This window comes from Anolis carolinensis, chromosome 1 (assembly GCF_035594765.1).
Source record: "Anolis carolinensis isolate JA03-04 chromosome 1, rAnoCar3.1.pri, whole genome shotgun sequence".
Lineage (NCBI taxonomy): Eukaryota > Metazoa > Chordata > Lepidosauria > Squamata > Dactyloidae > Anolis > Anolis carolinensis.
Window position 1 is genome coordinate 262,510,921 of NC_085841.1, and position 17,486 is coordinate 262,528,406.

Genomic DNA, 17,486 nt, shown 5'->3' on the forward strand with positions numbered 1-17,486 from the left:
TTGGCCCCGCCCAATTCCCTCGCGGCTCGGCCCAGCCTGGCCCACATACCTGGCGGGGGGCGGGGCCTAGCCTAGTTCGGACCGGGGGCGTGGCTCAGCCCAGCGAACAGGGGGCGGGGCCGACGGAGCCGCAGGTTGCCGAAGGAGGGCGCGCGCTCCTGGCACTTGGCTCGCGAAGCAAGTGAGGCGAAGTCCAGCCGGAGACCTGGTGCTGCTGTTGCTGCTGCAAAGCACGGAGGGGGAGGCCGAAAGGGGAAGCTCCGCAGCTGCTCTGCAAAGAGGATTTAGCCGGGCTGTGCCTGCCTCGGCTTATGGGAGAGGAGCCTAGTTGGGCAGGTAAGCACAAGGCAGCTTTGGACTCTCGTTTTGCTCCTGGGACTATATAATACGAATCTACACCAGGCATGAGCAAAGTTGGGCCCTCCGGGTGTTTTGGACTCCAGCTCCCACCATTCCTCACAGACTCAGGCCCTTTCCTTTTCCCCCTCAGCCGCTTAAGCGGCTGAGGGGGAAAAGGAAGGGGCCTGAGGCTGTGCAGAATGGTGGGAGCTGGAGTCCAAAACACCCGGAGGGCCCAACTTTGCCCATGCCTGGTCTATACTGTAGAATGAATGCAGTTTGACACCACTCCAACCACCATAACCTAATGTTCTGGAATCCTAGAAGTTGTACTTCGGAGAGACACCAGCACTCTTGGGCAGAGAAGGCTAAAAACCTTGTGAAGCTACCACTCCTATGATTCCACAACACTGATCCATTGGGAGTTAAAGTGGGGTGAAACTGCATTCATTCTACAGTGTAGGTGTGCCCCTACTCCTTGCTAGCCCTCTCTGGAGTCGCTTTGCTTGTTCAACCTGTCTTTGGCCCCTGTGAGACTCGCATCCTTTCCAGCTGATATTTGTGAAGTGATTCCCTCTTGCCTTCCTTTCGGATGTTGGCAGGTTTTCAGAGGATATGCAGTAAAACCAGATTGTCCCGTTCCTGGTTGCTTTAGGTGGCGGGGTGGGCTTTGCAAATCCAAAATTCTTAGGGGCAAAATGTGGAGAAGATTGTGCTACAGGCTTGAAACTGGGGAACAGAGAGGCGGCCAGAGTTTTAACTGCAAACGCTCCTTACATCTGCAGCATTGGATGATGATTTGCATGTGGCACAGTCAGCTGAGGCTCAAAAATGCATGCATGTTCCTTGTTGCGCTGGATTTATAGGCATGTAACCTCTTCCTTGAACTCTTCTGTAGAGCTACGCCCTATCCCTAGAGGCTCAGAGCATGTGTCATATATACATATCTCAAAACATAGTAGTAGGAAGCATGATTTACATCAGGTTCTAAGTTGTGTGTAGTTGTATTAGAAGTAAAATCATAGAACCATAGAGTTGGAAGAGACCTCACAGGCCATCAAGTCCAACCCCCTGCCAAGAAGCAGGAAAATCATATTCAAAGCACCCCGACAGATGGCCATCCAGCCTCTGCTTAAAAGCCTCCACCACACTCTGGGGCAGAGAGTTCCACTGCCGAACAGCTCTCACAGTCCGAAAGTTCTTCCTAATGTTCACCATTGGGTTAATATTTCCCGCTCCTCTCTAAACTGAGCTGATTCTTACAGATAGGACAGTGTCTTCTGCATGAAGATGCTGAGCTCCTTTGGCTGCTAACTTTGTTTGCTGCTCTCAGTAGCTACCAGACTGATTGGTAGGAGGTGACAATGAGTAGGCACAGGCGGCATCAACAGTGTGGCAGACTTCGATTTCTTTGCACATGTTGTATTTGCGCTCAGCCTGGCAACAGCTCTAAAGTGAAGGAGATGAAACAAACAGGCTTTTTATTATGTAAGTTTATACTCTTCTGTGTATTAGCGGCTCTCTTTGCAAATCAGATGGGAGCATCAAGTCTCTTTGCATTTGCTCTGTTTTTCATAATACGTAGTAGAAGTAATGCATCTTAAAAGACTTGACTAATGCTGTAGTATACATGACTCTTAAGCTGTGGGATAATCAGTATATGATTTCTTCCCCTGTTCTTGCCCAAGAAACCAGGCAGGCTAGCCATAAGTGTACTGGTGACTTGATACACACACACACACTAAGACCCCTTCCACACAGCTGAACAAAATCCCACATTATCTGCTTTGAACTGGAATATATGGTAGTGTGGACTCAGATAACTTAGTTCAAAGTAGATATTGTGGGATCCTCTGCCTTGATATTCTGGGTTATATGGCTGTGTAGAAGGACCCTAAATGCTATGAAGACACGAGATCCCACTTGAACGAGGAAGCTAAACAGAGCCAGTACTTGGATGAGAGACTGCCCATGAATACCAGCTCTGTAAGCTATGTTTTGGGGGAAGGAACTAACAAAACCACCTATCTTCCTTGTATAAGAAATCCCAGTGAAATTAATGGGGTTCCCAAAAGATGATTAATAATAATAATAATAATAATAATAATAATAATATGATTATTATTATTATTATTTTATTCTATCCTGCCTTTCTCCCCATAGGGACTCAAGGTGGCTAACAATCATAAGGAAGAGGGAACAGGCTTTTTTTTTTCTGTCCTGGAGACTAGGACTCAGAGCAGTGGGTTCAAATTACAGGAAAGGAGATTCCACCTGAACATTAGGAAGACCTTCCTGACTGTAAGATGTGTTCAGCAGTGGAACTCTTTGCCTCGGAATGCAGTGGAAACCCTTTCTTTCGAGGCTTTTAAACTAGTGGTTCTCAACCTGTGGGTACCCAGGTGCTTTGGCCTACACCTCCCAGAAATCCCAGCCAGTTGACCAGCTTTTAGGATTTTTGGGAGTTGAAGGCCAAAACTTCTATGGACCCACAGGTTGAGAACCACTATTTTAAACAGAGGCCGAATGGCCACCTGTCAGGATTACTTTGCTTCTAGGTTTCCTGCATGACGGGGGTTGGATTAGATGGCCCATGCGATCTCTTCCAACTCTATGATTCTATTTGTCACAACCTAATAATGAGTTTAAATAAGACAAATACAAAAATGAAAAAGTAAATATTTGTGAATGGATGTAAAGTTAAAATACAGCTAAAATACAAGAAATACAATTTAAATTACATGTAAAGCTCAGTAACTTTCCCCAAAACTCACCCACAGCCTCCTCAGCAGCAACATCCCCCAAAAGCCTGGTAACAGAGATATGTCTTGACTTGCCTGCAAGCCGGAATGGGGGCATCATGGTCTCTCCTTGGGGGAAGAGTTCCAAAGTCTAGGAGCAGCCTCTGAAAAGGTCCTCTCCCTTGTTCCCACCCAATGTGCTTGAGTGGGTGGTGGGTAGAGAAGGTCCTCTCCCTTGTTCCCACCCAATGTGCTTGAGTGGGTGGTGGGTAGAGAAGGCCCTCTCAAGAGGATAATAGATTTCTAACAGCAAGAGAGAGAGAGAGAATCCTTCAAATTACCTGTACCTAACACATACACGCACACACACACACACACACAAAACAACCACTCTTTTTTTGATACAGGATAGATCAGCTTTCTATTCAGTTTGTAGGAGAAATTAAGAAATCAAGCTGCACTTCAGACGTGACTCTACCTGTGACCTGAATGACAAGGAGTCTCTCTATATGAGGCAAACAACATGTATGCAGACTTAGGCTGCATTGCTCTACCTGTTATGCAGATCTGGCTGCTCCCCTGGGGCTTGTCCTGGGCTCACCCCTTTTCCCCAGTGACTTCCTGCTTGAAGTGGCATTGTTAGATCATATGGAGGAGGGCTGGAAATATCTGGGTGCCTGTTCTTGCTCCTGTCACTGATGTGGGTTGAGGCCTGAGGCAAGTTGCTATTCTGTTGACAAAGTCAAGGTAATGTACAGTGAAAGAATTAATCAGCATTACTCATAAAATTTATTGGGTTCTAATTATATTCACACAGAAGAAAGGGTCATGGCTGTTACTATAAAAGATTCAGTCAGCAAGAACCTCAGTACAAGGTGCATCTCTTTTTTATTTTCTTTCTTGTCTTTTTAAAATAATGTGCATACATTCTTGTTATTGTGGAAAGAAGGGAGAAATTTTAAGGGAAAATGTATTGAATGTTTTACACAGCCCAACCAACAAAATGATTTCTTGGTGTTTTGGTTTTTAGGCCTGTTCCTGGGGTTATTTGGGGCAATGATTCAGAAAATTGCATTAGATAGACTGCATCAGCTGTACTTTCTAAGATATGGTTCTCCTAGTTTTTTGTGGGCGAGCAGATGGCAACTGGTATATGGCATATATTTGTATCTCAAGAAACTAGTGCTGATAGGGGGAAACTAGTGCAATTTTTGTCATCAGAGATCAGATATACCCAGAAACGGGGCCAACATTTGAGGTACCAAAATGTGTGTTGGCCAGTGTTATAAAACAAGCTGTTCCACTTGTATGGTTATGTGATTCTGTTCCTGTTGTCTCAGCTGCTCTTGAGTGGTGCATTCTTTTTGGAAGCAGATTTGATAGGGACTTACTGGTACTTTTCCCATAGATGCTTATGTACTTTATATACCATGGAAATATGTTTCATCACTGGCAAGAAACATACGTGCTTCCAGATACTGTTGAATTACAACTCTCATGATCTTAATCAATCGTCAGAAAGGAGATGTAACCTTTGACATTAAGTGTCCATCCCTGATTTAAGTTTTCAGGATAGATTTGAGTTTTGATGAAAATCAGTAGTACAATACCAGTTTGTGATCACAGTTCTGGTCCCAGCTCTCAGACAATAACAAAATTCAAGAATGAGTCATTTACATAAATGGCACAGAAAGTGAGGTGGGAGTTATCTTGTATTGAAATGTTCCTTCTTGTTACGTGACTTCAAGTTGAATCCACTTTATCTTAGGGTTTTCTTGGAAAAAAATATTCTGAAAGATTTGTTTTTGCCTTGAGGCTAGGAGAGTGTGGCTTACCCAAAGCCATTTAGACGTGGCCATGGCTGAGTAGGGATTTGAACCTCAGTCTCTTGACGTTCTGATTCAACACTCAAACAATTATACCATGCCTCAGTCCCAAAAAGTGATTGCCAAACATCTTGGTTATTGTTACATCCATATCTTACTTTTCTTCTGATAAGAGGAAAGCAGTAACTGTGGCCCCTTTCTCTCATTTTATTCTTGCAACTACTAAGAAAGAGTAATTAGCCCATGTAATAAAATAGAACAATAGAAGCTTCCAGATGATGTTGGACTGCAAGTCCCAGTAAGCCACAACAGCATAGCTGCTGGTGAAGAAAACTAGAACTGCAGGTTTAACAACACATAGAGAGCTATATGACTGCTATCACTGCTTTACATGATTTCATGTAGCACATGAATAAACCAATTATAGAACTATCTGCTTCAACACATTTTTGGCACTAAAAAGGATTACACACTCTGCTATTAGCACAGTTAAACTATCTAAAATGTGTTCCTCATCAGGTCTAAAGTTATAATGGCCCTAACATTTTAAGACAACTGTGCAGCTACTAAAGGAATTAATTAACCTTTATGGAATTGTGCCAGAATGCTGTGCTGTAGTTATGTATATTGTGATCACTGGATTAACTGGATTAGTATTTCCATACAGAAATACCAATTTTGAATTTCCCGAGGTTGCTGTGGAATGTATCCAGCTTCAGAAATAATTATAAGGCTTATATTTTGTTCTGAAAAGAAGACATGATAAAACCATGTATAGATTTGAAAATTTTCTATTAATATGATTTAGTTGATAAAAGAATATGTACAGAAATGCATACATTGATTATCTAAATCAAAGCCATGTGCACAAACGTATGAATTTGGGGGAGGAATACGCCCTTGCAATCTCCTCTGAAAATAAGGCAGAATAAGAGCATTGGCAGGAAATTGAGAAACTCAATGAGAGTGAGACCAGCAGATTTTAGGATACCTAGACTCAATAATATTCCACAACGATCATTATTATTGACCTTTATTATATGATGGCTGGATGAGATTGCTCAGGTCTTGGAGTGCAATGTTATTTGATGTGCAGATGACATCCTAGCTCTGTATTTCATTAGTTAAATATCTGTGGCCACTTGAAACACTTTTAAAAAAATATTCTAGTTGAAGAATTGTTTAAGAATAATTGATTTCAACTGATTACAGATTTGATAGAGATTGTGGGCACATTGCAAACAGCCTTCCTGACAGGACTGTGAAGTTGGTTATGAACTGTGATGGAATAATTGGCACAGGGCGATCTAAAAATTGTGGCTCAGTGGGGACGTGGTGCTACTATTTTCACTTCTAAAAGTGGGCAACTGTTGTGGAGCTACAATGGCCCCATTGGAGATACTGGATGGCTACATCCTCCCATGGCACACACTGAAATATATATTTTTTGCCACCAGCTGCTCCCCAAATCTGTAACCCATGGAGCAGTGTTGCGATGGTTTTTTCCCATGGACATTTTAGGAGCAGGAGAGACTTTTGCTCCAACAGAAAATGATCTGAACAATGAGTTACATACATATCACTTCCTGTTGAAAATAAAACCTCTCCTAAACTTGACCCCTTCCTTCTTTTTGCAGCTCCAGATAGGAATTGTCAGCTTTTCTTATTCTCACACTCCACTTCAGTTTTAATTAGCAAGTACTAAAACCAGTACAAAAGCTAGAGCAGTGGACAATAGCTTTAGATACCATGGTTCAAACTCCCACTCGAGCATGGAAATTCACCAGGTGAATTTGGAAAAGACACACTCCATCACACCTCAAATAAAGGCTAATGTTCTTTTTCTTGCCAAGAAAACCCTGTGATACGACTACCTTAAGGCTGGCATGCATCATAACAAGTTGAAGTCACACATCAACAACCACATTAAATCAACATGTTAATTTTTTATGAATTATGCTGATTTCACATAAATCCTTGAAAATCAGGGTTTTTTAAAAAGGTGCTTCAGTCAAAACTTTAGCTTGTCTGAAGACTTAGATTCATAATTTAAAACGTACAGAGGATTTTGTTTGTCTGGAGAACTGGATCATGCAGAGTGCCTACTGGTTCCCTAGAACAATTTTGATTTCTTCAGCTGCAACAATTTCATTCAAGTTGGTTGTTTTGAAATAGCGGAATCTTATGGAATCAAAATAAATGCCCTTGCTTAGAAACTGTTCTTCTAGCATTGTTTTTACATTGACTATGGATGTGAAACAGCTCCATATCACTATATCTTCAAGAAACCAGGTGATAAGGATAAATTCCTAAAAAGAGACTGACGTGGGTCCCTTTCACAATGGCCATAAACCTTGACAACAAGCAGCAGGAATAGATTCAAATTGCTCTTTTAGACTGTTGTGTTAGGTAGTTCTCAATGCTCAAATCACTTGGTAGTTTCTTTTTTTTATTACTAGTCTGCCAAACACATAATAAAATTACTATACCATGAATTAGCATTAACATAATGTTGATAGAACTAGTTTACAAGTCTATTAGCATTGTGTTCTGCTGAGCCTTTATTACTGAAGACTAAACTGTATTGTTGAATACCAAGCATGTCCTCATAGGCTGCTTTTGTCATGAAAACTTTAAAGTCATTTTAAAATACAACAGAATGTAGTATGTCCTTTTACTGTTTGTTTTCTCCCTAGAAAAATATCTTAAATTTCTGGAGCATCGTTTCTGGGAAAATAAAGAGCAATCTTATTATAAAGTCTTTGCAAGTGCTGAGAGCTTTATTGGCAGTATATACATTCTGTCTTGTTAACCCAGCAGGTGCTTGCTTCTTATTTGACTGAAAAAATGTATGCACTTTTCCTGGAAGTGTATATATAGGCAAGGCCAGAGCTGTATGGCACCAAGAGCCCTGGAATGCCACGAAAAAAGATTTCACCTTGTGCCCGATGGAATTCCAGGAATTCTGCTCTGCTGCACTCTCTGGTGATCAGAGTGTATTCTTCTCTTGCAGCATGGTATCTTTGTATCCTTGGGTTATTTAAAGCTTGTGTATTACTAGATCTTTTCCTGTTCATTCACACATACTCACAGAGCAAAGGAGGATGGATTGTCCACAGTGATGATAAATTATGGACTAAGATGAGTAGCTATGCAAGCTTTTCATTGGACCCCCCCCCCCCCGCCCAAATTACTTTTATCCTTATTAGACTCATGGGCCCACTGCTTTAACAATTATTAGTTTTGTAATCTACACAGTATTTGGGATTTGCACAGATGTGGAAGAGAAGTGTATACTCTCTTCTACGTTTTTGTGTATTCATTGAGAACTATTGGGAAAAATCTTCTGCATGAAAAAATAAAGGCAGGAAGAAGTTCCTAAACTAATTATCGGGCCATAGGCAAAGTCTTGATGGGAAAACATAGGTGTTAATGCCCTGTTTCAGAAAATGAGTACTAAAACCATGTAAGTTCAGTTAATTGTGTTTTTTTCCCCTAGATTGTGTGTTTGTTTTTGAATTGGTGTGAATTATCTAAACAAGCAGGAACTTTTGCTACACTAAATTTAAACTGGAAAAGCATCTATAAAAAGCTGAGCTTCAGGTCATCATGACTGACTCTGTATAATTGCATGTGGCTCTGCCTTCTGCTGCGGCCAAATGCTTTCTGGAGACTTTTCAGAAAGTCCACTTTGTCTGTTCTTTTTTTAATCCTCTCCCTCTCAAAATTTCTTAAACCATTGCTAGCCCCCACACTGAACTTGTGGAAAATATTGAGCTGCCTCAGTCTTCACAGCCTCAGGAATAATTGAATATGATAGTTCTGAACGGCTGCTTTATGACTTTCCTTATCTTATTATTAACATTCCCAATTCAGTTTTCAGTTTGCAGATTCTGAACTAAGTGGTTTGAGCCATAGTATATTACTATTTTTCGATCTGAAGTGTAAACGGATTGCACCATTGTTTATACCAGAAAGTCTAGTATGAATGTCTTTCTGCAGTTCCATTTACAAACCTGATTCCTTTCCTTTCAATTATTTATTTAATCTCTCTCTTTTCTACCTTCTTTTTCCTTCCCCTCCTCTGTATCTCCTCACCAAATGTATTCTCCTTCTTTCCATGCTCATATTATCATCCTCCTCCTCCTCCTCACCTGTTGCCTGCATTCATCTTCTCTTTCATTCCTAATTCCTCCTCTTCTTGTCCATATTCTTGCTCCAATCTATATTCATATTCTTCTCTTTCACCCCCTGTTTCTCCAATATCATCTTCTTGGACTCCCCCCCCCCCCAATTCATAAAAAACCATAAAAATAAAATGTGATAGTGAAGGGCCTTGGCTAGTAGTTATTAAACGTGGCCGCATGAGAAGGCCATGGTACAAGCCATTCTGCATCGCTCTCCTACTGGGATCAAAGAAGCCACTGAGATGGACAGGAGAAGCTGGGGTTTGTGCATAGTGGTGGCAGCTTCTGCCTTTGGGTATGCATGGGAATTAGGGGGAGCCGGAAAGATCAGGTGGCAAGGGGAAAACTGAAGGGGAGGCTGGGGCCCATGCACATGGAGGCTGCCTTCAGAGTGTACTCAGCCTCCCTTCTCATTCCTTTATATATGTGACTTGAGCAGCCATGGCCTGGAATCAATCCCTGTGAATATGGAAGGCCTGCTGTACATGTAACAAATTGCTTGTAAAAATAAACATTCCAAGTTCTAATTCTTGATATGTACAAAATCAGAACCCTAGTGTGGTCTTTCCATGCTTTTTGCCCAACCCACAGAAAGGATATAACCAAGGGCATAAATATGTATTCGTTACTTATTACTTAGTTTCTGGTGACCAGTGCCCGTGTTGGTGGAAAGCTTTCAGAAACACTTTCAGTGCTGAGTTTAGTCTGGAAAAATACAAGTAACTAATAGATAAGGATGGCTGAGGAGATCGGTGAATTGCTTTTTCTTCATTGTGGAGTGATTGAAACTTTCAGAATAACTGAAGGGATTGCGCTTTTAAAGAAAAGTGTCCCAAGTTTGAGGTAATTATGTTTAGGTAGTTTTCAATTCTAGCATCTCTTGGTGAAGCTGTGTGTGTTTGGGGGGGGGGGGGGAGGCATCAGATACCTGACCATAGTCCTTCAGTTAGAGACCTTATTGTATTTGTGTTGACCCTTGTGTACAGTTGGTGATGTATGCATTTCTTTCAAAGAACTAATAGAAATCTTCAATCTCTCTAAATTTGGTTGATTAAATACTTCTGCCATTTAAGGGGAAATAAATGTTCACATCTAATTTCATAAAATCCCCTTTTCTCTTAGCTTATTCCATGATAGCACAGCACTACCAGTTGGTAGTATTAATTGGAGATAATGTTGAGATGTTTTGTAGCTAGATGAGGCAGACATGGAAAGAATGAAAGGAAAAAGGAGCAAAGAGAAGAATGTCCTAAAGCCACAAAACAGGTGAATGTCTGGGCAACATAAGCAGAAACTCACACTGGGTGAGGCTTCTAAATATTTATTCAGTACTGAATGAGGGTGTGCTCCTGGAATTTCAAGACTTTGTACAGGCTGAAACTTCCTCTGTTCATTTGGTTTCTAGTAACATATATGTGTGTGCACGCACAAACAATGGCACACTTGGGTCTTCTCCCAGGTACATGTTCAGGAATACACTCTTTTTCTTGTAATATTTATCTGTGGTTAAACAGCAGTCATTGTTTTGCACTGCACTAATTTCAAGTATATTTGTGAGACAGGTGTACATATTATCCTTGCATTCTAAGTGAGAAATCAACTGCTATCTCTCTTTCATCAAGGTTTCAAGAATTGGATAGCAGAAAGCTCTATTGATTAGGAAATAAAGATGATCAGTGTGGTATTGTAGGTAGAGGAAGTCATGTAAACACATTTTAGAGCTATAATTCCATGGGTGGTTCACTGGCTGATTATTTGGCTGAGGAAGAGATCAGGAAATACTGTTTAGGATTATAACGTTTGAATGTATACATTGCTGTTTCAGTTTCCTGTGTGTAGCCCTTTAAGACTATTGCGGTAACGTTTTTTCCCCTGCAAGCTAAGCTCAGCTTCTTGTGCTTGGTGATTGCCATAGACTGATGAAACCTGAATTGACTTTTGACACCCGATTGCAACTGCTGACTCTCTTCCAGTACATGCAGGTGTGCACGCACACGCTGTCTTTGGAGATCAAAAGCAAGTTGAGCATGCATCCCTCAGTACATGAATGGATGTGTAGCAAGAACTTGTAACAGTTTCATATATGTAAAAGAGGTTAAGCGAATAGACCTTCTGGATATGCTTGTACTGTAAATATCACCTCTTGAAAACAGTCCATGTGACATTTGATCTCTGTGTAAGACTCCACCCTGTTGCACTGAGTTGATGCATCGTTGGTTGACATCTAATTGTGATTACTCAAAATGTGACAGACATTAGCCAGAACTGGTCTGTTAATGGAGAATTAGAAAGACAGACAGGGAGGGAGGGAATGAGGGAGGGCGGGAGAATTGTTTAAGATGAAACATGCAGTCACAAACCCATAGAGATGGGAGACATCCAGGAGGCTATACGTGGTATTTCTTTCTCCATGGCTGTTCTATATAAATCTGAAGCGCATTGGTCAAAATATGTCTGATAAGTCACACTTAGTTAATATAGGTCTATTCTGTGATGTTCTATCCCTCTGTCCAGTTTCTAAAAGGCTGCCCTGGTGAGAAGCAATGATTTGTACTTTGCAAGTCAAATACTGGCTTGTTAGCCAAAACTCTGGAGGATGTGATAAAGCTGTGAGTTTTACTGAAAGATAAGAAACTGGATTGCTTAAATGCAGGCAAGGTTCAGTTTGTGCTGTAGAAATGCTTGTACCAGTCTGTATTGTGTGGCTAGGATTTATAGTGTTTCTGACCAATTAATAACATGCCTAGCTTCTAAAGCAGATACTCGGAAAACACTCCAGCATCCTTATCAAATATTTCAGCCTGCACTATTTGTTGGCCAATTGTTCAATTGATTGTATATGTAGCCATGGGGTTGATCTTTGTTTCCCTAAAAACATTATTTATTTGGAAGAGCATTTGGGCAGATAATTTCTAGTCAAGGAACTGCCACTTCATAAGGCTTGCCAACTCAGGCCTGCCAGGATGAAATGAGCAAAGGGCATGTTTACTGTTGCTCTTTGTGTGGGAACGTTTTTATTTCTTTGTCTTTTATTTGTATCAATCGGAGGGAAATTGTTGTTGGAATAATTATCTGACATTGTTGTAAGGAGACTGGGAAAATTGCAATAAGTCTTGGGCCAAAGTTTGTATTACAGTTTCTCTTTCACTCTGTGACAATGTCTCGTGTCCAACAAGTTGAAAAGTTGAAAGTATGTTTATCCATGTTCCATTCTTTGCTCACTTTTGCTCATTCATCAGGAAAATCACTTTTTTGTCATTTCAGCACAAGTATAAAAGGTACAATGCAAGGTTTTTGTAGTCCTGATTCAGAAATCAGCCCTGGTGGCACAACTCAGTGCCAACAAGTTAAGTTTCACGTATGAAAATTACAGCTCAGTTATTTGCAGGGCAACTCCCATACCTGTGGAGTATATATTCCCAGACTTCACATGGGTATATGAAACTGCAGATAATAGTGAATCTTATTGAAATGAATGATTTCCAGCCCAAGAATAGCATAGGGTTGTGCTAGAGCAGAGCCGGCATTGTCTGTAGACACTTCCAAGGTCATGTGGCTGGCATGACTGCATGGAGCACCATTACATTCCCACCGGAGCGGTACCTATTGTTCTACTCACATGTGCATATTTTCGAACTGCTAGGTTGGCAGAAGCTGGGGCTAACAGCAGGAGCTCACTGCTCCCCAAATTCAAACCGCTGACCTTTTGATTAGCAAGTTCAGCAGCTCAGCGGTTTAACACACTGAGCCACGGGGGGCTCCTTTTTATATACATATAGCTGAGAGTGATAGATAGATAGATAGATAGATAGATAGATAGATAGATAGATAGATAGATAGAATATTATCCTATTGATCTGGCAACACCTGATAATGTTGTTGTTTTTAGACATCTATGTTTGAACAGAAGATACATTCAGACAACAGTGTAAAACTGTTTGGGAAGGCCAACCAGCCCTGATTCATATTTAGTAATCTTCAAATTATCTTACATGTGGGAGCAATATAAGCAAGGTTCTTATTATCCTTGCTTATTCCTCGCTTGAAAGAAACAGTGAGTCAAATATTTAGAAATTCTTGGTAGAGGGAGAATGCTAAAAGGGTTCTTTCTTTCTTTCTTTCTTTCTTTCTTTCTTTCTTTCTTTCTTGGCTGGTGTCATAAATCGTAGGAAAAAAACGCAGATTGACCATTGGTTTTCAGAAGCAATTCGTTGTAGCTGTAGCATTATTCCCTAGGCGGTTGTAACTTTCAGAGTTCTAAAACATGGAAACTTACTTTGTCACAACCTTAGCAGTGCTCTTATCCTGAACGAATCAGGAAGTTCCTAATCATTTATTTACCTAACTCTTAAAATGGCAAGGACATTGTGATATCTAAAATTGCTGCAAGGACTCTATAAACACACAGTGCTCAGACTTTCTGCTAAACCAGTTACATAAAGCAACACATTTCAGTATGTATTATAGTAAAGCTCTCCCATTCATGGCAAGAAGCAAAAGTGGTTTTGATTCCCAAACTAGTGAAGATACGCCAACAGTTTTTCTAAATTAGGATATCAAATATGGGATGGGATCCAATTAAACTTCATTAGTAGAATGAGGAAAGGCTAATTTTCCCTCTTCCCTGTATCTCTTGTGCAAGCCTGATAATGTTTGAAGGCATCTTCAGAAGGCTTGGGGAGCTTGAATTTGAAGGAAAGGAGTAGATCGTGTCAGTTGACTTGTTGGGGTCTGCTTAGGGATGTCCAGACACAAAAAGATAATCCCAAAATATATAGTCCAGACACTGCACTTCACACTCTGACCTGTAAACTACCATTTTATCAACTATTCAAGATTAATTTCATTACTTTTAATTTTGAAAAATCCAGTTTTCCCATAAAGTATGCAAGAGATATTCAAGTATTCAAGTAAAATGATAAAAACAATACGAAAGGTTCCAGCCAAGATGGAATAAAACAGCAATATAGTAACCTAAAAATGTCTGAGGAAAGCATTCTGCAGAACCTAAAATCAAAATCTGAACAACATACCTTCATTTACTGTGCCTGTGTCTGTAATGACTAGTTGTATATTTTGTTGGTAACTTCGTTTCAGACATATGTTTACTCAGTTGAAGGTTCCAGTCTGTTCTGGGATTTATAGATTTACTCACAATTTTTTTTTCATGTGGATGTTGATCTTTACTTTTGTCTTTCCCCTTATGTTTTAAAAAGACTGTCTACTGTTTTTGTTTGAAGACTCAGTGAATTAAGCCCTTATTTGAAACTTTGATTATTGAAGGTCAGGGATACACATTATTTAAAAGATTGAAGAATTGCTCCTCAGAAAAAAAAGAGGCCTGTGAAGTTACTGCTTTCACCTAATCAGTATGGTGGATTATTGAGGCAGTTTACCTGACTTCTACTGGAGGAGGACAGGACTATTTCTCCTGATCCCAGTCAGAGAAGAGAAAACCATAAGCATGAGCGAGATTTTCTTAGAGCATGTCGACAGCAGCCTCACTACTCAAACTATGTACTTAACTGCAAAGATCTCTATATAAGGCCTTGAGAAAGTGTTATATAATTTTTGCGCACACAATTGCAAACAACTGAAGTCAGACTTATGAGTCACTGTTTTATTGCCATTGCATATCCAAGGATTTTGGCTTGCAAGGTCTCATGTTCAGTTCTATGTTTGCCTTCTGTTTTTTTGTTTATCACATCAGCACCATCTCAAACTAACAAAGCTAACTCTCCTTGTTATCTGTGAATTGTCCTCTCAGTTTCCTCACTATAGAGCATGCCTTCTGCGTCTGTTTGTCAGGGAGGTGGATACAAATGACATGGCCTTTGGGTACCTTGACATCTGCCATAGCAATGCTTTCATAAAGTATATTTTCTATCTGCCATCATTTGCCACTAGGTATGAGGCTAGTGTCAAGATGCTGAGGATGAAAAAAAATAGTTTATCCATGCATTTGATAATGGAATCATAGAATTAAACAGTTGTTTCCATGCAGGAATATATTGCTAAGGCACTCCCAAGAGATAGGAATCTGACATCTGCTTAAAGACCTCCAAAGAAGTGTCTACCACCCTTTGAAGTAGTTTATTCCCCTATGAAATGGCTTTTACCACCAGGAAGCTCCTCCTAATGTTTAAATGGAATTTATTTTCTTTTAATTTGAATCTTTGGGGCAGTGGTCGAGTCTGGAGCAGCAGAAAACAAGCTCTGTCTTCTCATAGCATTCTTTCAATTTTTTAAGATGGCAATCATACCACGTCTTAAGTTTTCTCCAGGCTAAATATCCCCAGTTCCCTAAAGCTGTTCCTGATAGGAATCTGTTTTCTGAGTTGTGCACTATCTCAGTTAACTTGCACATGTTCCATCTTCAGTAACCTCCTTGAACTGGACACAATCTTCAAGTTAAAGTCTGACCAAAACAAAATAGAGCAGTAGTATTAACTTTCCCAATTTGGAACCTGATTTTACAAGCATTCATTGATAATGTAGTAGTAAAAATTAGGCCAATTAGTGCTCTTTATCTGTAGGATACAGATAATACACTTGTTATTAGTTAATTTGATTCACAGTTTTATTTAACTGTTGCTGTAGCTTCATGAGTTCCTTAATAAACTTTGTTGTATAAACAGTAGCTGTTAAACTAAAAGGCAACAGTCTTGGTGTATTGGGTGTTGCAATTTGGAGAAAAAATGGTTTGCTGTGCTGTTTTTACTGTTTATATATATTTCAATTAATTTTGATGGTTTTAATTTTATAAATTGCCTTTTCAATAATGTTAATACTATTTAATGGTGCTTCAAGTTTTTAATCTGTATTGTTTTTGATATGTTAGAAGATGCATCGAGTCCCATTACTGAGAGAAAGGCAGGAAATACATGAATAAAATAAACACCAATAATATTATTTTAAAAGACTAGTGGTCATTTTGGTTTTGGGTAGGATTAAAGTTCCCTTATAACATACCATTTTAAGTATACTGATGAAGTCTTCTAATTCTATGTTCACCATACATATGATGCATTGGGTACATATACATGTACGTGTACATAGATAGATAATTGTTTAATTGTAGGTTAGTTGACTCCAAAAAGTATTCAAATATCACTGTAGATAGGAGATATGCCATTCTCTTGACTACGAGTGTGAATTATGTGGTCATCCAGATGTTATTGCAACTTCAGCCAACCATAGAAACATAGACTTGGAAGAAACCACAAGGACTATCCAGTTCAATCCCATTCGGCCATGTAAGAATACAGACTCAAAGCACTCCTGATGGATGGCCATTCAGCCTCCACCATGCTCATAGACAGAATTTTCCACTGTCAAACAGCTTTTTCTATCAGAAAGTTCTTCCTAATATGTTGGTGGAGTCTCTTTTCCTGTAGTTTGATGACCTCAATGACTTCTGAAAGGACATATGATTGTGATGGATGCCTGCCATAGATGTGGGCGAAATGCCAGGAAAGAACACTTCTGGAACATGGCCATACAGCCCGGAAAACACACAACAACCCTGGACATATGATTTCTACCTCAGCTTTAGGGTATAGCTGTCTCCTGTTTTTGTAGTTCAGTTGAGTGAGAGTCAGTTGTGGTGTAATGTAACACTCTCCCAGCTTCAGAGGAAGGCCATGGCAGCCTCCTTCTGTACAAATCTTGCCAAGAGTTATAAGTTTCCCTTAGCATCACCATAAATCAGAAACAACTTGAAGGCATACAGTAATAGCATAACCATAGTAAGGTTTTCTTATAACAACAGCTCTGGTCCAGCAGTAACATACTTCACTAAAGCAGAGTTACAAAGCCAATGTTCTCCCCTTCAATCAAATCTGTTTCAGGAAGCAATTCAGCAAGACAACTTTATTGACTTTGAACCTGCCCAGAATCTGTTGGTGAATTGCTCTTTGTATTAATAGAGAAGGCTATTGTATGAAAGAAGAGAATGGACAGATAGAATAACCTTTAGCTTGAGTACCTAGTTAAAAATTGGAAAGTGAACATGAGTTGGATGAATGAGCACTTTCTACTTGAAAAGGAAGTGTTCTTATCGCTCCATATATGACCAAAATAATGTTTGTGCACACACACATTGTGTACTGAAAGTTCTTGCTTGCCTTCCTACATGTTACATCAATGTTTGTGAAGAATAGTTCCATAATGCAAAATAATTTAGAGATCAGGCTCCATTGATAAACTTCAGTGGACACTCATGGGGATTTGGTTAACCAGTTAAAATTAATAAGTAAACTAGGTTTTGTTTTTAAACCTAAAAAAGTTGAGGGGGGTTGAACCTTTTACTACTGTTTTAATATTTGTATATTTGCATATTTTAAGTTGTACTGAAATGCTTTTAGTTGTGAGCTTCTTTGAGCCTCTGTATG

General features: G+C 39.9%; 1 protein-coding gene across 4 annotated transcripts in view; it reads left to right on the top strand.

Annotated features, from left to right (window-relative positions):
* rassf7 (Ras association domain family member 7) overlaps positions 1-17,486 on the top strand; it is a 100,653-nt gene that overhangs the window by 40,870 nt on the left and 42,297 nt on the right. Inside the window, exon 1 of one of the 4 annotated variants that reach the window (XM_008108567.3) lies at positions 109-336. The exons of 2 other annotated variants lie outside the window; for them this stretch is intronic. The gene's annotated coding sequence lies outside the window, so the exon portion shown is untranslated. Of the gene's footprint in view, positions 1-108; positions 337-3,714; positions 3,828-17,486 lie in introns of those variants that run through there. One more of the 4 variants, XM_062967584.1, reaches the window with a different exon arrangement.